Genomic DNA, 19207 nt, shown 5'->3' on the forward strand with positions numbered 1-19207 from the left:
ATATTTATTACAAATAAATTGGGAGCCTAATATGTATGTGAAATATTAAAATTGTTTTTAGAATTTGTGCAAAAAAATTATGAAGAACTGGGTTTTTTTTTGGAATTATTTATAAAATCTGTTGCTGCTATTATGTATGTTATACAGTATTATGTACTAACAGTCCCTCTATTCAAGTTAGTTTATGCAAATATTTCAATAGAAATCATACAGATGTAGCCACGCTCATCGTTGCTGTTATCACCAGGGGCGCCGAGAGGGGAGGGGAGCGGGTACAGATTACCCGGGCCTGGGCTTCCTGAGGGGCCCGGGTCCGATGCCACCCCCCTCCCCTGCTCCCAGTAGCCCAGCACACAGCATGTGCTGAGCAGCAGCCTCCTATGCCTGTGTGGGGGGAGCGATCACACTTATCGCGCCCCCCCTAGCTTTCAGCAGGGCTGAGGGGGCTCAGAGCGCCCCCCCCCTCCCCAGCATGCAGAAATGCAAAACGTTTTTTTTGGGGAAGGGGGCGTGGCAATGCCCTACGAGATTAGGCCACGCCCCCTGTTACCCGGGCCCGCCCCGGCTCTTGGCGGGCCTGGTTATCACACCATACAAGCAGCCTAGTCGCTCCATAAAACAGTGCATGTTGGCAAGCTAAGGTGCAAGAGAATTGACAGAATTACATAGCATCACTCCTGAGTGGTGATTGCTCCATTAATGGAAACTTGTGGTATCGTCGATGATTGCCATACTGTACCCTTTCCCAAGGGTTCAGTTCTCGCTAAGGTCGCTTTTGTGTACAGAGTGGGCGTCCTGGGTACGAGACCTGACTATTTATTTATTTATTTTTTAAAATCTTCACTACAGGATTAAAAATAAATTACTTGGTGTGTGAGAGTTCTGTCATTTATACAAATACATACAGCTACAGTTGACCAGAAGACGCACACATCCTGCATTGCATAAAGACTGAGCAATACAATTTCACTATTCTTATCCAAGTCTACTGAACTGAGGGCCTGATTCAGAGCCGGACGCTCTGCCCAGAGCGCTCGCTCTGAATCAGGGCCCTCCTACCTAAAAATGGAGCGGCCTCTTGGATGCTCGCATAGCTGTGGATTACCACCCACAGCTTATGCGAGCTACCATGATGATGGTCGCGATGGTCAAGACCATCGCGACCATCGGGCTTGCGACGAGACCATGCGGTATGGTCTCGCTGCTGCACGCCCAGGAGTGCTTTTGGCTCTATCAGAGCCAAAAGCACTCCCACTGACATCACTAGTTATGTCAGTGGGGCCGGCTCCAGACAGAAAGGCCTGGGAACGCCTCCATCTGGGCATCAACCCCCCCGGCACGCCCACCAAAGTGGGCGTGCTGTCAATCACCATCGACAGCATGCCCCCTTTGGTGCGAGACCCATAGCGACAGCTTGGCTGTCGCTATGTGGGTCTCGCGCATGTGCACGACGGAGCTCCCTCTGTTGTGTGCATGCGCATTAGGGCACCATCAACCCACTTGCGAGCATCCTGCGCTCGCGAGCGGGTCTGAATTTGGCCCTGAATACATTGCCCTAAACTTCCCACCACGTGGCATTTCTATGCTACTGTATGCCACCTGTAGCTGCATTTTATGCTAAACCGCTATGCAGTAGACATTGTATTGTACACCACATAGGGCTGTATCTGTATGTATGGCCACCCAAGTCCCTTCACCACCTCCCCCCAGCATCACGCATTTTTATTCAACCTCACTGAGTTACAGTAATTGTATGGCTCCAAACCATCCCCCACTAACATTCACTTCTATTCAATGCTGCCACATGCTGAGCCTGCTATTGACATTGTAAATAAAATCGCTGCCCTGTAATATGTACAATATAATGTCTACTGCATAGCGGTACACTAGTATTACACTCGCTGGCAACTACATACACCATACTACACCTCAAAGCTCCCCCGGAATATGCCGCCCGGCAAGCAGGCACAGTGCGACTAGGTTATCACACTATACACCATAACGAGGATAGATGAGCATGGCTATGTCTGTATTCACAAAAACAGTGTGTTGCTCTCATTTGGGAAATGATTAAGTTATGTAAATTATGTATAGTGCAGTATTAAGTATTGGATTAAGCTGCTAAAGAAAAGCCTTGGATATAATGTATCAATAATAAAAGAAAATATTGTACACGATGTTTCAAAATGTACATCTCTCAAGCAGTTCCATGATTAAAGTAGTTACGTTGCTGCACATTGAATTTCCTTCTCCCAATTAGCTACATTCCCAGAGGTACGTTAATGATTCATTTTTTAAACAAGTAGCTTGGTTAATGATACTATCATTCTGCAGCCTGTCATATGAAACAGTTTTTTAACATATAGTTTATTCAAGCAATTCAGTAAGTGGTTTGTATATGGTACTGTGTATTCCTCTCCCAATTAGCTGCGTTCTCAAGGGAGCATACAGCATACAGCATTCCCATAATCAGCTTTGTGTTTAGACAACTTAATCAATATATCAATGGCTGTATTGTTTTAAAAGAACACACTCTTGGAGGTTGCTCATACACTGTACAGTTTCAGGGCCTGATTCAGCACGGATCGCAAGTCTGCAATCACACGCACCCGTCCGCTGTGAGAATATGCTAATAAATGTATCCGCATGGCAATCACAGCACAATGAACCAGACACCCCCTTACCCTCCGCTCATGACCGTACTGATGTGCAAGGCTGCAAAAACATCGGTAACATCAAGTAACATCGGAGCCACACACACTTGTGGTTGACATGATCCTGCTGCAGGAGTTGCTAAATTTCTTGCACGCAGAGGGAAACCAGGCTGCTTATGCAATCACAGTGGCTAATTTATGCACACCCCCAATGCAGGCATCCCAACACACTGGCACGCCTGCATTCAGCCAACCACTCGCCCCTGTCACCACCCACAAATGGCACTTCTTGTCAATCAACATCGGAGGTCTCTCTATGCTCACTGCGAATGCCGTACGTACCCTTACCCAATTGCAGTGGTGAATACGTGGCTGCGATCATTGCTCATGGCCCTCATTCAACTAAATACTGTTAAATCCACGGAGATGTTGGCTTATCTGTATCTGACAGGTGGTATCTAATTATCACTCCTGTCCCTTCTCTCAGCCTAATTCCAATTTTACACTGTTTGCATTGCAACTAGAAGTTCAAATGATTTATTTAATATTCCATAACATCAGTTACACTTTCTTTATGGAGAGCCACATACACTGGGTCTAATTCAGAGATGTGTGCTAACCCAATTGTACTGGTCCTTGCCAGCGCAAGACCCATACGGCACTTGTGCAGTATGGGTCCTGTATGTTCGCTCAGCATCAGTGATTGATAGTCTGCTGTCATTTAGGAGGGAGCAAATGGAGGCATGTTACCGCAGCTGGGGGGGAAAGGCCAGGATCTCCATCGGCTGACGTTGGTATCCTGGCCTTGCTTGAGCAGCTGCGTTCACTGGCTTGAGTGACCCCATAGTCACTGAAGGCGGCATAGGATCAAGCAGATGTTCCGATGCTGAGTCCATGGATGCAGCTCGGATCAGTAATGCATGCAGGAGGGGTGATGTTTTCTGCTACATTACCATAATAGTGCTATCACAGCTGCTACCATGGTAGAAGCGCCGATAGCAATACCATAGGACTTTGAATCACCTCCACTTTTTTTCAGTTTCACACTATCATAGCTACAGAAGGACTGGTTTATCTGAGTCTGACAATGTCCTGTCCTTTCTCATAACACAGCTCCGTCTTTACAGTGGTTCAACTCTGTGCTATATCATAACATAAAAGGAGAATTATGGTAAAACTTACCCTTATTAACTCTCTTTCATCAAAGTCCATAGGGCCCACAGGGAGACATTGGGGTGTAGGTGGTACTTTGAGGAGTGGACACCAACAGCAAAGCTTTTTCTGTCCTAGGATGCTCCGGTCCTTCCCCCCTATACTTCACCCACAGCCTGAAGGCAAATCAGTCTTTTCAACAAGCCCAAGGCAGGATAAGGATAGTAGAGAAGAATGACTGGTACACTGAGGAATCACACTCTCATGCAGAGATGGAAACAAGTGACCAAGAGAAGAAACCCATTGAAGCCAGGTGTGTCAAGGTGGGTGCCCTATCGACCCTATGAACTTTGAAGAAGGAGAGTTAACCAAGGGTAAGTTTTATCATAACTCTCCGTTTCTATTTCAGAGTCCATAGGGCTCCACAGGAAGACATTGGGGATGTCCCAAAGCAGTTGTTCAAGGGTGAGAAAGCTTCTGAGCTGAGAGGAGAATCTGGCATCCAAAGGAAGCATCCTGAGAGGCAAATGTATCAAAGGTATAGAACCTCAGAAAAGTGTGGACAGAAGACCACGTGGCCGCCTTACATAGTTGTTCAGCAGACGTGCCATGTCAGACATCCCACGAGGGAGCCACAGAGAGAGTAGAATGAGCAGACATGGTATCCGGAACAGGAAGGCCAGCCTGCACCTGTGGAATAGTAATGCAAAGTCATCTGGCCAGAGTCTGTTTGTTAGCTGGCCAGCCCTCCTTATAGAATCCATATAGGACAAAGAGGAAATCTGTTTTTCTGGTGGAACTAGTACGGTCCATGTAGATCCTCAGACCACGGACCACAATCAAGGAGGCCTCACCTGCTGAGAGGTCTGGTAATTGGAAGGTCGGAACTACAATTTCCTTATTAAGGTGGAAACAAGAGACCACCTTGGGAAGGAAACCACAAAGAGTTCGAAGGATGGTCCTGTCCTGATGAAAGAGCAACAGGCAAGTAGGGAGTGAGTGAGCAGAGAACAAGACGGTGAACCAGTTGATTCTGAACAATGGGCCTGATTCAGGGATGTACATAAACCAGATGGATTACATACAGTACATCTCCAATGTTATAAGATCTGCTCAGAAGCTGCATGGTGCATGTGTAGATCCGTGGCTGCAATGTTGCTCGCAGCAGTGCCCCAAAAGCTGTACCATGACTGACACACTGATGGTATTTGGGGGCAGTGACAGGCAGGCAGCATACCAGAAAACAGGGGTATGACAGACACACTGCTGGCATTGGGGGGCGGTGATGGGCAGGCAGCATACCAGAAAAGAGGGGCATGCCGGCTTCAGCAACATGAGTTACCCGAACATCCTGAATATCCTGTGGGTTACTCAGATGTCCAATGTTCACACAAATTATCCGATGCTGCTTCCTTGCATGCAGCAGCAGATCAGAGAAGGCAGCAGGAGGTGACTATTTACACAAGATGAATGAGAAATGTAAAGTAGGACTACTTAGAAAGGGAGAAGTCATAGATACAGGAGGAGATACAGTAGTGGCAGAAATGGAAGTAGATTCAAGGGCAGAGGTGAGGGCATGCTTACAGATGTAGACAGCCTGGTCAGGGCAGGAGAGGATAGACATGGGGAAGAAAAGCAAGACCAAGGAGGAGGAGAAACTGGAGTGATGAAATGTGTCGATGTTCTGTCTACAAAGAGAATACTTAGGAGGGGTAGAGGGATGGGAAATGCTGGGGGAGATGAGGTGGCCAGAGAGAGCCAGGTGGGAGTTGTTGAAGACAGAGGGTCTGATTCAGAGCAGGACGCTATTTGCGCTCGCTCGTTCAGAAAAAGGGGGTGGCTATGTAAATTAACCGTTCGCTCTTTGCGGTCTGTTCACGCCTCTATGTCTGAAGGAGCGAACAAAACATGCGGTCGTAATTTTGAAAAAAACACCCCCTGGCTGCTCGCATCATACGTCATGTCCACTATTTATTAGATTAATCGAGTACATCGAACTGCGTATGAACTGCTCGCTATTCTTGTGGTTGGTGTTTCCTACCGCAATCTTGCGAGCATTTCTGACTATAAAACAACCAAGTGACGTGGTCAATGACGCTGCTGTATTTATTATGCACACCCATAAAACGCCCGTTTTGACCTATAGACACGCCTGCGTTCTGATCTCCACTCCCCGTTTTCAAGCACCTTCCCCTGTTACCACCCACATACGCCTCCTCCTGTCACTGAAAATAGCAGGCATTCGCTATTTAGCGAGCTCACGATTTTCGGCCGCACTGACTGGTTCGCGCATGCGTATTACAATCCGTATGCATGCGCAGATGTGCGAACATCGCTCGGAACGAATGAGCGGCCACTTACGAGCGTCTCTGAATGAAGCCCAGAGACAGCACAGAGTAAAGATGAGACCAGTGTTGTGGGAGGGGGAAGTGATACATTGAGAGAGACCAAACAAGGAAGAGAGGGTGAGAAGTTTGGAGACAGCAGGGTTAGTAGCATCATTAGTTGGATATAGAAGCCACCTAGGATGAGGGGCGAGTTCAGAGGAGTGTATACTGTATTTTATTGTATATATATTATTGCAGCTCCTTTACCTCCTTTTTCATGAAATCCTGGAATTCTTTTATGATATTATTCTTGTTCTTTTCATTTTCCAATAAATCATGTATCTGGAGAGACAACATATAGTACAGATGATCAGACATGACATCAGGAAGATGATTAGATGTATTGAATAAGGTGCTGTGTGATTATGTGTAGTATAATAATGTGATGTGTGCTCATGTGTGGTATAATAATGTGCTGTGTGATTATGTTTAGGACAATAATGTGTTGTGTGATTATGTGTAGTATAATAATGTGCTGTGTGATTATGTGTAGTATAATAATTAGAGATGTTAGCCGACCCCCATGTTTTTGTTTTGGATCTAGATCTCCCCTGGTTCTGGATCTGGATTGGTTTTGCCAAAACCTCACCTTCATGTTTTGTTTTTGTGTTTTGGTTTTGAATATGGATTTTTTCTTAAAAATTAAAAAAAACAGCTAAAATCACAAAAAAATGGCCTTTTTTTGTTCCTACAGTATTAGTAACCTCAATAACATTTATTTCCACTTGTTTCCAGTCAATTTTGACCACCTCACAGCTCACAATATTGATTTTTTCATCTAGTTATAGGGCCAAAAGGTTGCATCCACCTTGCTGGCTCAAAACTGATTGATATAATTATTAATAGAGTTGAGGACTGTGCAAAGATGATGGTTGGGATACCCTTGAGGATTGAAGAATTGATAGTTGATAGTTGGTTCCGCCCCTGACTATTAAATTGATAATAAATTAATTAAAAAACAATTCATTGGTGGAGCTCTGGGCTGAAAAATTAATAATAATTTAATTAAAAAAGTAAAAAACAATTAATTGGGTGCAGCCCCTGGCTGAATAATTAATAAAAAGAAATTCATTTGCGCAGTCCCTTGCTGTAAAATTGATAATAAATGAATTAAAAAACAGTTCATTGGGTGCAGCCCCTGGCTGAATAATTAATAAAAACAATTCATTGGTACAGCCCCTGGCTGTTAAATTGATAATACATTAATTTAAATATAAATAATTGGTTCCAAAACCAACCATAACATTAATTTAAAATGTCAGGCAGCAATGCCCCAATCAGCACGTAATGGAATGGAAATTGGTGCAAGATGGAATAGTGCTTGGGCCCTCCCACCCACCCTTATGTTGTATACGCAACAGGACAGTTTAACAAACCAATCATTTCAGCAACAAGGACTGCCAATTGTGGCTGAAATGATTGGTTTGTTTGGACCCCCATAAAACAAGCTGCCAATGTACATTGGATATGGAAATGAAAATTATCCCATGCACAAACTGGCTTTACATTACAAGTTGTCATCATCCTTGTCCTCGTCATCCCCATCAGTGTGTACATCCTCTTCTTCTCACAATATTAATTCGTCCCCGTTGGGATCCACCATTACAGGTGCCTCTGTAATTTTTTTATGTAATAGTTGGTAGAGGTCTTCCTCATGGAATTTGTAATTCATTTTAATGAACATCATCTTTTCCACATTCTGAGGAAGTAACCTGCTACGCTGGTCACTGACAAGGTTGCCAGCTGCACTGAAAACTCTTTCAGAGTACACACTTGAGGATGGGCAACTTAAATAATGCAAAGCCAGTTTGTTTATGGGATTCCAAATTGCCTATTTTTCTTGCCAGTACTGAAAGGGAGTGTCTGACATGCCTATTAGGATGTTATCTCTGAAATAGTCCTCCACCATTCTGTGAATGGAGACCGTATCACACAATGTCACGGTAGAAGACATGTCACTAGTAGGAAGTTCTCTCAGGTCTGACCAGATGTCATTTTTTGGTGACTGATCTGCATGACCAGCAGGCATTCTGTAAGGAAAATTGAGTCTTTTCCTGGCAGCTGCAGAAACTGAAGGAGATAATGGCATTTCACGTGCGGCTTCAGCAGACAATTTTTTTTACCAACATCTCTTTGCACAGTTTTACATTTTTGTCTGTTGGAAAAAAACTCACAAGGTAGAAACCTAGGATCCTGAATGGTCGCCAAAATATATTTTTCAGATTTCAATACATTGATGACTCTTGGATCCTGGTGAAGTAAATCAAGGGCTTGATCCACCAGTCCGACATACTTTGCACAATCGCTCCATTTCACCTCTTCCTTCAGTTTCTCCAGCTGTTTTTGCAAAAGTCTGATGAGGGGAATGACCTGACTCAAGCTGGCAGTGTCTGAACTAACTTCAAGTGTGGCAAGTTCAAAGGTTTTGAGAACCTTGCACAACATGGAAATTATTCTCCACTGCGCTTGAGTAAGGTGCATTCCCCCTCCACGGCCTATGTCATAGTCCATTGTATAGGCCTGGATGGCCTTTTGCTGTTCCTCCATCCACTGAAGCATATAGAGGGTAGAATTCCACCATGTTACTACCTTTTGCTTCAACTGATGGAAAGGCAAATTTAACAGTACCTGCTGGTCATGCAATCTTCGACAAGCGGTCGCCAAATGTCTAAAATGTCCAGATATTTTGCAGCCACTGAGAGCATCTCCTGCGCGACCGTGTCAGTTTTTAAAAAATGTTGCACCACCAAATGAATTGTATGAGCAAATCATGGGATGTTTTGGAATTTGCCCAGATGTAATGCTCTCACAATATTGGTGGCATTGTCCAAACTCACAAATCCCGAGGAGAGTCCAAGTGGGGTAAGCCATTTAGCGATGATTTCCCTAAGTTTTTCTAAGAGGTTCTCAGCGGTATGCCTCTTAGTGAAACCAGTTATACAAAGAGTAGCCTGCCTCTGTATCAGCTGTCTTTTGGTAGATGTTGCTGCTGTTACTGTTGTAGGCAATACACCTACCCAGTGGGCTGTCACAGTCATGTAATCCTTAGTTTGCCCTGTCCCACTTGTCAACATATCAGTGGTCAAGTGGACAATGGGTACAACAGCATTTCTGAGGACATTAATAAGGTTTTTTTTAATGTCCTTGTACAGATTTGAAATTGCTCTTCTAGCTAAGTGGAATCTAGAAGGGATCTGGTAGCAAGGATACAGGACCTGAATTAACTGTTGAAAAACCACTGCAGTAATGGCGGATACTGGAAGCATCAGTAAACAGCTGTGCAACTGTGTGATTGCTGTCATACTTGTTTGCCCTTGAAAACGATTGTTTAACAGTTAATTGTTTTTTGGAGGATACGCTACAAGTAGTCTTCCTCCTGGTCCCCTTCTGGGATGAAGATCCACTCACAGCAACAGCAGCAGCAACACAGTCATCAAGGATCCTTCTGAGGAATCACGGATAGGAGAGGAGTCAATCATGCTTCGAATACCAACATTGGATACAGCAGGACTACTCCTGATGACGAATGAGGATGTTGATGATGCAGGTGTTGGTGTTGAATGAAGGCACTTGGATCTCGCAGAGAGAGAGCAGGTAGGTGACACTGGATATGTTACATTTTGAGTTTTGGAACTTGGCGACATACACTTTGATATTTGATGAATCCGCTCCAAGTGATGTAACAAGGAAGAGGTTCCTAGGTGGTTTAGGTCCCTCCCTCTACTCACTTTTGCATGGCAACAGGCACATATGGCTTGACAACTGTTGTCAGGATCGGGGTTGACATAATTCCACACATGAGAAGTGGATATTTTGTCTCTTGTCCCGGCATGACAACAATGGGCTTTGGCTTTTTCAATACATGGGCAACAGCTGTTGCCTTACTTACACAAAGGACATCCTCGGCCTCAACATCCTCATCACCAACATCTTCATAATCCTTAGCGCACACACACACACAAAAATATAAAAGACACTTTGATTGATTTTATATTTTTTTAGCACGACTGGGCTGTAGCACTACTTGCGTAGCTGGCGTGTTTCTGTGTGGTACTGCGGTTAAGCCTAACATGCACGCACACACGCAGAAAAATATAAAAGACACTTTGATTGATTTTATATTTTTTAGCATGACTGGGCTGTAGCACTACTTGCGTTGCTGGCTGGTTTCTGTGTGGTACTGCGGTTAAGCCTAACATGCACGCACACACACAGAAAAATATAAAATAAACTTTCATTTATTTTTTGACTATATTTTTTTTTAGAGTCCAGAACTTGGGCCCAGATGGACACAGCACCAGCCCAGATGTATCTGCACCAGTCCAGATGGACACAGCAGACAGCAAAGCACCAGCCAGCCCAGGAGGACACAACAGACAGCCCAGATGGATCAGCAAGAGTCCAGATGGACACAGCAGACAGCACAGTGACAGCACCAGCCCAGAATGGGTCAGAACCATCCCAGGACACAGCAGACAGCACCAGCACAACTCCCAACCCTAAACTACCCACCCTCCCTGTTCAGTCTCCACAGTTTGGATTCGACTTGGATCCCCTTAGTTCGGGTGGGTTCGGTTCTCTTAGATCCAAACCCGCTCATCTCTAACAATAATGTGCTGTGTGATTATGTGTAGTATAACAATGTGCTGTGTGCTTATGTGTGGCACAGTGATGTGCTGTGTGATTATGTGTAGTATAATAATGTGCTGTGTGATTATGTGTAGTATAATAATGTGCTGTGTGATTATGTATAGTATAATAATGTGCTGTGTGATTAGGTGTAGTATAATGATGCGCTGTGTGATTATGTGTAGTATAATAATGTGCTGTGTGATTATGTATAGTATAATAATGTGCTGTGTGATTATGTATAGTATAATAATGTGCTGTGTGATTATGTATAGTATAATAATGTGCTGTGTGATTAGGTGTAGTATAATGATGTGCTGTGTGATTATGTGTAGTATAATAATGTGCTGTGTGATTATGTGTAGTATAATAATGTGCTGTGTGATTATGTATAGTATAATAATGTGCTGTGTGATTAGGTGTAGTATAATGATGCGCTGTGTGATTATGTGTAGTATAATAATGTGCTGTGTGATTATGTATAGTATAATAATGTGCTGTGTGATTATGTATAGTATAATAATGTGCTGTGTGATTATGTATAGTATAATAATGTGCTGTGTGATTAGGTGTAGTATAATGATGTGCTGTGTGATTATGTGTAGTATAATAATGTGCTGTGTGATTATGTATAGTATAATAATGTGCTGTTGGATTATGTGTAGGATAATAATGTGCTGTGTGCTTATGTGTAGTATAGTGATGTGCTATGTGCGTATGAGTAGTATAATAATGTGGTGTGTGCTTATGTGTAGTATAATAATGTTCTGTGTGATTATGTGTAGTATAAAGATGTGCTGTGTGATTAAGTGTAGTATAATAATGCGCTATGTGATTATGTGTAGTATAATAATGTGCTGTGTGATTATGTGTAGTATAATAATGTGCTGTGGGATTATGTGTAGTACAATAATGTGCTGCGTGATTATGTGTAGTAAAATAATGTGCTGTGTGATTATGTGTAGTAAAATAATGTTATGTGTAGTATAATAATGTGCTGTGTGCTTATGTGTAGTATAATGTGCTGTGTGATTATGTGTAGTACAATAATGTGCTGTGTGATTATGTGTAGTATAATGATGTGCTGTGTGATTATGTGTAGTATAATAATGTGCTGTGTGATTATGTGTAGTATAATAATGTGCTGTTTGATTATGTGTAGTATAATAATGTGCTGTGTGATTATATATAGTATAATAATGTGCTGTGTGACATTATATCACTACAATGTGTTTCATAATCAGTGACATCGTCCGCACACAGCTCTCCATTTATTTCCCTTCCTGTTACTATGAACTAAGCAATGTATACAAAGCCATAGGTCATTCCCATCTGCCTCTCTACAAAATGTATGCGTTTATAATACCGGCGGTCGCTATGCCGACCGCCGGCATCTCCACTAAAGAATCCCGGCGAGGGTTAATTAACCTAAGGGATGGCGAGCGCAGACATCCGTGGGGGGGAGGGTTAGGTTTAGGGTTCCAGGGGGGACTTAGGGTTAGGCACCCCCCCAGTGGTTAGGTTTAGGCTAGGGGGAGGGAGAGTTAGGGTTAGGCCCCCCCGGGGGGGAATTTAGGGTTATGCACCCCCCCGGGGGACTTAGGTTTAGATGGCAGAGAAAGGGGGGGTTAGGTTTAGGCACTTAGAGAGGGGATTAGGGTTAGGCACAGGGGGTGGGAAGTTAGGCACAGGGGGGGGAGGTTAGGCACCCTAACGGAGGGTTAGGGTTAGGGGGTAGATTAGGTTAGGTAATACTTACCTTTTCCACGATCGGGATTTCCTTCCACGTCGGGCTGGCGCTGCCGGGATTTGAACTGCCGGCCATGCAGCCAGCGGTAAAACGTATGTATTCCCTACAAACACATAAATAAGCCCTAACCATAACAGTTCCTGTCTAGTGCTACAATTATACTGTACCCAGACTGCAATGAAAGAGCGCCCCCAGTGGTTAAATGATGCTATGCTAACATAGGGCATGCAGCAGATGGAGAATCAGCAGGCAGCGCTCCCAAAGGGACTATTAAGTTATCTGGACAAGGGTAGAGCTGTGTCTCTCTAAACATCAGAGATTTGTAAAAATCTAACGTGTCCCAACTGTGAGAAGGTTCTGTGATTAGGAAATCTTCCAGGTATAATACCTATCTACAGCACAATTTTATACTAATCTTGGAGATAGGATAACATTTATATTGTTGTGATTTTATATGTTTGCAGCTTATGCATTTTATATTGATTACTGTCAGTGACCATAAGGGTCTATTTACTAAGAAGTGTTAGGAGACAGAGTGAAAAGTGATAAGGTACCAGCCAATCAGCTTCCAACTGTAATTTTTCAAACACAGCCTGTGAGATGACAGTTGAGAGCTGATTGGCTGGCACCGTATCACTTTTTACTCTGTCTCCTAACACTGCTTAGTAACTAGACCCCATATGTTTTAATAACTATAGTTTTATAGTAATATATACCTGATTCTTATATGAGACTTTAGTGAACATGTTACTTGTATCCAATCCTTAATTCTTAAGACGCTTTAATCATGTGGTGCTATTGGCCTGATTCAGAGGCACATGCAAATCCTGTTGCTGCAAAGAAATGCTAATGATTTAGATCGCAAGGTCTCAGACTCAGTCCTTAGGACTCCAAACCGTGCATGTTTTCCAGGTCTCCTCACAGAATCACAAGTTAAATATTTACCTCCACGTATGGCTCTTTTAAAATGTGTCAGTGAGTAATGACTACACCTGTGCACCTGCTGGGTGACCAGGAAAATGTGTCAGTGAGTACTGAATACACCTGTGCAGCTGCTGGTTGACCAGGGAAATGTGTCAGTGAGTACTGAATACACCTGTGCAGCTGCTGGGTGACCTGGGAAATGTATCAGTGAGTAATGAGCAAACCTGTGCACCTACTGGGTGACCTGGGAAATGTGTCAGTGAGTAATGAAAACACATGTGTACCTGTTGGGTAACCTTGGAAATGTGTCAGTGAGTAATAACTACACTTGTGCACCTGCTGGGTGACCTGGGAATGTGTCAGTGAGTAATGACTACACCTGTGCACCTGCTGGGTGACCTGGGAAACATGTCAGTGAGTAATGAATACACCTGTGCACCTGCTGGGTGACCTGGGAATGTGTCAGTGAGTAAAGACTACACCTGTGCTCCTGCTGGGTGACCTGGGAAATGTGTCAGTGAGTACTGAGTACACCTGTGCACCTGCTGGGTGACCTGGGATAAATGTCAGTGAGTAATGAATACACCTGTGCACCTGCTGGGTGACCTGGGAAATGTGACCTGTGTGGGGTCCTGAGGACCGAGTTTGAGACCCACTGTTTTAGCTGATGTTTCGTGTGGCGGCTTTGTGATCTATGTAGATTTCTGAATCACACCCAAAATCAAGATAATTTAATATATTCTTAGATTCACTCATTATATCCATCTTTTCATATTTTGTTCTATTGCTTCCAGGTTATTGGAACAAAAATAATAAAAGTTGTTTTAATAAAACAAGGTGTAGGCCGTCCACTTATCCAGATACATAACTCTGCTACAGTATATGATGTAAGCGAATACTTTTTAAGGATTCATGTGCACTGAATAAATTACCTTTTAGACTCTGGACATTGTGTTCCACAGCTGCTGCTTTCCACACACCAAAAAAGCTATTCAACCCAATGCTTCAACAAAACGGTAATATAAATATACTTTAACTGTGATATATGATAGCTCTGCTGTTTTTATGTTCAGGCTGAACCACCTCAAACTTGCACAAAATCTTCAAAGTTCTCTTTCACAGGAAACACTCCTCCATTACGTACATTCCACAGGAAACACTCCTCCCCCATTATGTACATTCCACAGGAAACACTACTCCTCCATTATGTACATTCCACAGGAAACACTCCTCCTCCATTATGTACATTCCACAGGAAACACTCGTCCTCCATTATGTACATTCCACAGGAAACACTCCTCCTCCATTATGTACATTCCACAGGAAACACTCCTCCCCCATTATGTACATTCCACAGGAAACACTCCTCCCCCATTATGAACATTCCACAGGAAACACTCCTCCTCCATTATGTACATTCCACAGAAAACACTCCTCCTCCATTATGTACATTCCACAGGAAACACTCCTCCTCCATTATGTACATTCCACAGTAAACCCTCCTCCTCCGTTATGTACATTCCACAGGAAACCCTCCTCCTCCGTTATGTACATTCCACAGGAAACACTCCTCCTCCATTATGTACATTCCACAGGAAACACTCTTCCTCCATTATGTTCATTCCACAGTAAACACTCCTCCTCCATTATGAACATTCCACAGAAAACACTCCTCCTCCTCCATTATGTATATTCCACATGAAACACTCCTCCTCCATTATGTACATTCCACAGGAAACACTCCTCCTCCATTATGTAAATTCCACAGGAAACACTCCTCCTCCATTATGTACATTCCACAGGAAACACTTCTCCTCCATTATGTACATTCCACAGGAAACACTCCTCCTCCATTATGTACATTAGACAGGAAACACTCCTCCTCTTCCATTATGTACATTCCACAGGAAACACTCCTCCTCCATTATGTACATTCCACAGGAAACACTCCTCCTCCATTATGTACATTCCACAGGAAACACTCCTCCTCCATTATGTACGTTCCACAGGAAACACTTCTCCATTATGCACATTCCACAGGAAACACTCCTCCTCCTCCTTTATGTACATTCCACAGAAAACACTCCTCCTCCTCCTTTATGTACATTCCACAGAAAACACTCCTCCTCCATTATGCACATTCCACAGGAAACACTCCTCCTCCATTACGTACATTCCACAGAAAACACTCCTCCTCCATTACGTACATTCCACAGAAAACACTCCTCCTACATTACGTACATTACACATGAAACACTCATCCTCCATTATGCAAATCCCACAGGAAACACTCCTCCTCCATTATGTACATTCCACAGGAAACACTCCTCCTCCATTATGTACATTCCACAGGAAACACGCCTCCTCCATTATGTACATTCCACAGGAAACACTCCTCCTCCTCCATTATGTACATTCCACAGGAAACACTCCTCCTCCATTATGTACATTCCACAGGAAACACTCCTCCTCCATTATGTACATTCCACAGGAAACACTCCTCTTCCATTATGCACATTCCACAGGAAACACTCCTCCTCCATTATGTACATTCCACAGGAAACACTCCTCCTCCTTTATGTACATTCCACAGGAAACACTCCTCCTCCTCCATTATGTACATTCCACAGGAAACACTACTCCTCCATTACGTACATTCCACAGGAAACACTCCTCCTCCATTATGTACATTCCACAGGAAACACTCCTCTTCCATTATGCACATTCCACAGGAAACACTCCTCCTCCATTATGTACATTCCACAGGAAACACTCCTCCTCCATTATGTACATTCCACAGGAAACACTCCTCCTCCATTATGTACATTCCACAGGAAACACTCCTCCTCCATTATGTACATTCCACAGGAAACACTCCTCCTCCTCCATTATGCACATTCCACTGGAAACACTCATCCTCCATTATGCAAATCCCACAGGAAACACTCCTCCTCCATTATGTACATTCCACAGGAAACACTCCTCCTCCATTATGTACATTCCACAGGAAACACGCCTCCTCCATTATGTACATTCCACAGGAAACACTCCTCCTCCTCCATTATGTACATTCCACAGGAAACACTCCTCCTCCATTATGTACATTCCACAGGAAACACTCCTCCTCCATTATGTACATTCCACAGGAAACACTCCTCTTCCATTATGCACATTCCACAGGAAACACTACTCCTCCATTATGTACATTCCACAGGAAACACTCCTCCTCCATTATGCACATTCCACAGGAAACACTCCTCCTCCATTATGTACATTCCACAGGAAACACTCATCCTCCATTATGTACATTCCACAGGAAGCACACCACCTCCATTACATACATTCCACAGGAAACACTCCTCCTCCATTATGTACATTCCACAGGAAACACACCACATCCATTACATACATTCCACAGGAAACACTCCTCCTCCATTATGTACATTCCACAGGAAACACTCCTCCTCCATTATGCACATTCCAAAGGAAACACTCCTCCTCCATTATGTACATTTCACAGGAAACACTCCTCCTCCATTATGTACATTCCACAGGAAACACTCCTCCTCCATTATCTACATTCCACAGGAAACACTCCTCCTCCCTTATCTACATTCCACAGGAAACACTCCTCCTCCATTATGTACATTCCACAGGAAACACTCCTCCTCCATTATGTACATTCCACAGGAAACACTCATCTTCCATTATGTACATTCCACAGGAAACACTCCTCCTCCTCCTTTATGTACATTCCACAGGAAACACTCCTCCTCCATTACGTACATTCCACAGGAAACACTCCTCCTCCATTACGTACATTCCACAGGAAACGCACCTCCTCATTACGTACATTCCACAGGAAACACTCCTCCTCCATTACGTACATTCCAGAGGAAACACTCCTCCTCTATTATCTACATTCCACAGGAAACACTCCTCCTCCATTATGTACATTCCACATGAAACACACCACCTCCATTACATACATTCCACAGGAAACACTCCTCCTCCATTACGTACATTCCACAGGAAACACTCCTCCTCCATTACGTACATTCCACAGGAAACGCAGCTCCTCATTACGTACATTCCACAGGAAACACTCCTCCTCCATTACGTACATTCCAGAGGAAACACTCCTCCTCCATTACGTACATTCCACAGGAAACACTCCTCCTCCATAATGTACATTCCATAGAAACACTCCTCCTCCATAATGTACATTCCACAGGAAACACTCCTCCTCCATTATGTACATTCCACAGGAAACACTCCTCCTCCATTATGTACATTCCACAGGAAACACTCCTCCTCCATTATGTACATTCCATAGGAAAACCTCCTCCTCCATTATGTACATTCCCGAGGAAACACTCCTCCTCCATTATGTACATTCCCAAGAAAACACTCCTCCTCCATTATGTACATTCCACAAGAAACACTCCTCCTCCATTATGTACATTCCAGAGAAAACACTCCTCCTCCATTATGCACATTCCACAGGAAACACTCCTCATCCATTACGTACATCCCACAGGAAATACTCCTCCTCCATTACGTCCATTCCACAGGAAACACACCTCCTCCATTACAAACATTCCACAGGAAACACTCCTCCTCTATTACGTACATTCCACAGGAAACACTCCTCCTCCATTAAGTAAATTCCACAGGAAACACTCCTCCTCCATAATGTACATTCCACCGGAAACACTCCTCCTCCATATTGTACATTCCACAGGAAAAACTCCTCCTCCATTATCTACATTCCACAGGAAACACTCCTTCTCCATTATGTACATTCCACAGGAAACACTACTCCTCCATTATGTACATTCCACAGAAAACACTCCTCCTCCATTATGTACATTCCACAAGAAACACTCCTCCTCCATTATGTACATTCCACAGAAAACACTCCTCCTCCATTATGTACATTCCAAAGAAAACACTCCTCCTCCATTATGCACATTCCACAGGAAACACTCCTCCTCCATTATGCACATTCCACAGGAAACACTCCTCCTCCATTATGTACATTCCACAGAAAACACTCCTCCTCCATTATGTACATTCCACAGGAAACACTCCTCCTCCATTATGTACATTCCACAGGAAACACTCCTCCTCCATTATGTACATTCCACAGGAAACACTCCTCTTCCATTATGCACATTCCACAGGAAACACTCCTCCTCCATTATGTACATTCCACAGGAAACACTCCTCCTCCTTTATGTACATTCCACAGGAAACACTCCTCCTCCTCCATTATGTACATTCCACAGGAAACACTACTCCTCCATTACGTACATTCCACAGGAAACACTCCTCCTCCATTATGTACATTCCACAGGAAACACTCCTCTTCCATTATGCACATTCCACAGGAAACACTCCTCCTCCATTATGTACATTCCACAGGAAACACTCCTCCTCCATTATGTACATTCCACAGGAAACACTCCTCCTCCATTATGTACATTCCACAGGAAACACTCCTCCTCCATTATGTACATTCCACAGGAAACACTCCTCCTCCTCCATTATGCACATTCCACTGGAAACACTCATCCTCCATTATGCAAATCCCACAGGAAACACTCCTCCTCCATTATGTACATTCCACAGGAAACACTCCTCCTCCATTATGTACATTCCACAGGAAACACGCCTCCTCCATTATGTACATTCCACAGGAAACACTC

The 19207-nt window shown here is 43.6% G+C and overlaps 1 pseudogene across 1 annotated transcript in view; it reads right to left on the minus strand.

Annotated features, from left to right (window-relative positions):
* LOC148517817 (RING finger protein 112-like) overlaps positions 1-19207 on the minus strand; it is a 199526-nt pseudogene that overhangs the window by 23052 nt on the left and 157267 nt on the right. The window contains exon 11 of the transcript XR_015879254.1: positions 6401-6475. The product of XR_015879254.1 is annotated as an RING finger protein 112-like (transcript). The remainder of the gene's footprint in view (positions 1-6400; positions 6476-19207) is intronic.

The sequence above is a fragment of the Taudactylus pleione genome, unplaced genomic scaffold (assembly GCF_031769625.1).
Source record: "Taudactylus pleione unplaced genomic scaffold, aTauple2 ptg000209l, whole genome shotgun sequence".
Classification (NCBI taxonomy): domain Eukaryota; kingdom Metazoa; phylum Chordata; class Amphibia; order Anura; family Myobatrachidae; genus Taudactylus; species Taudactylus pleione.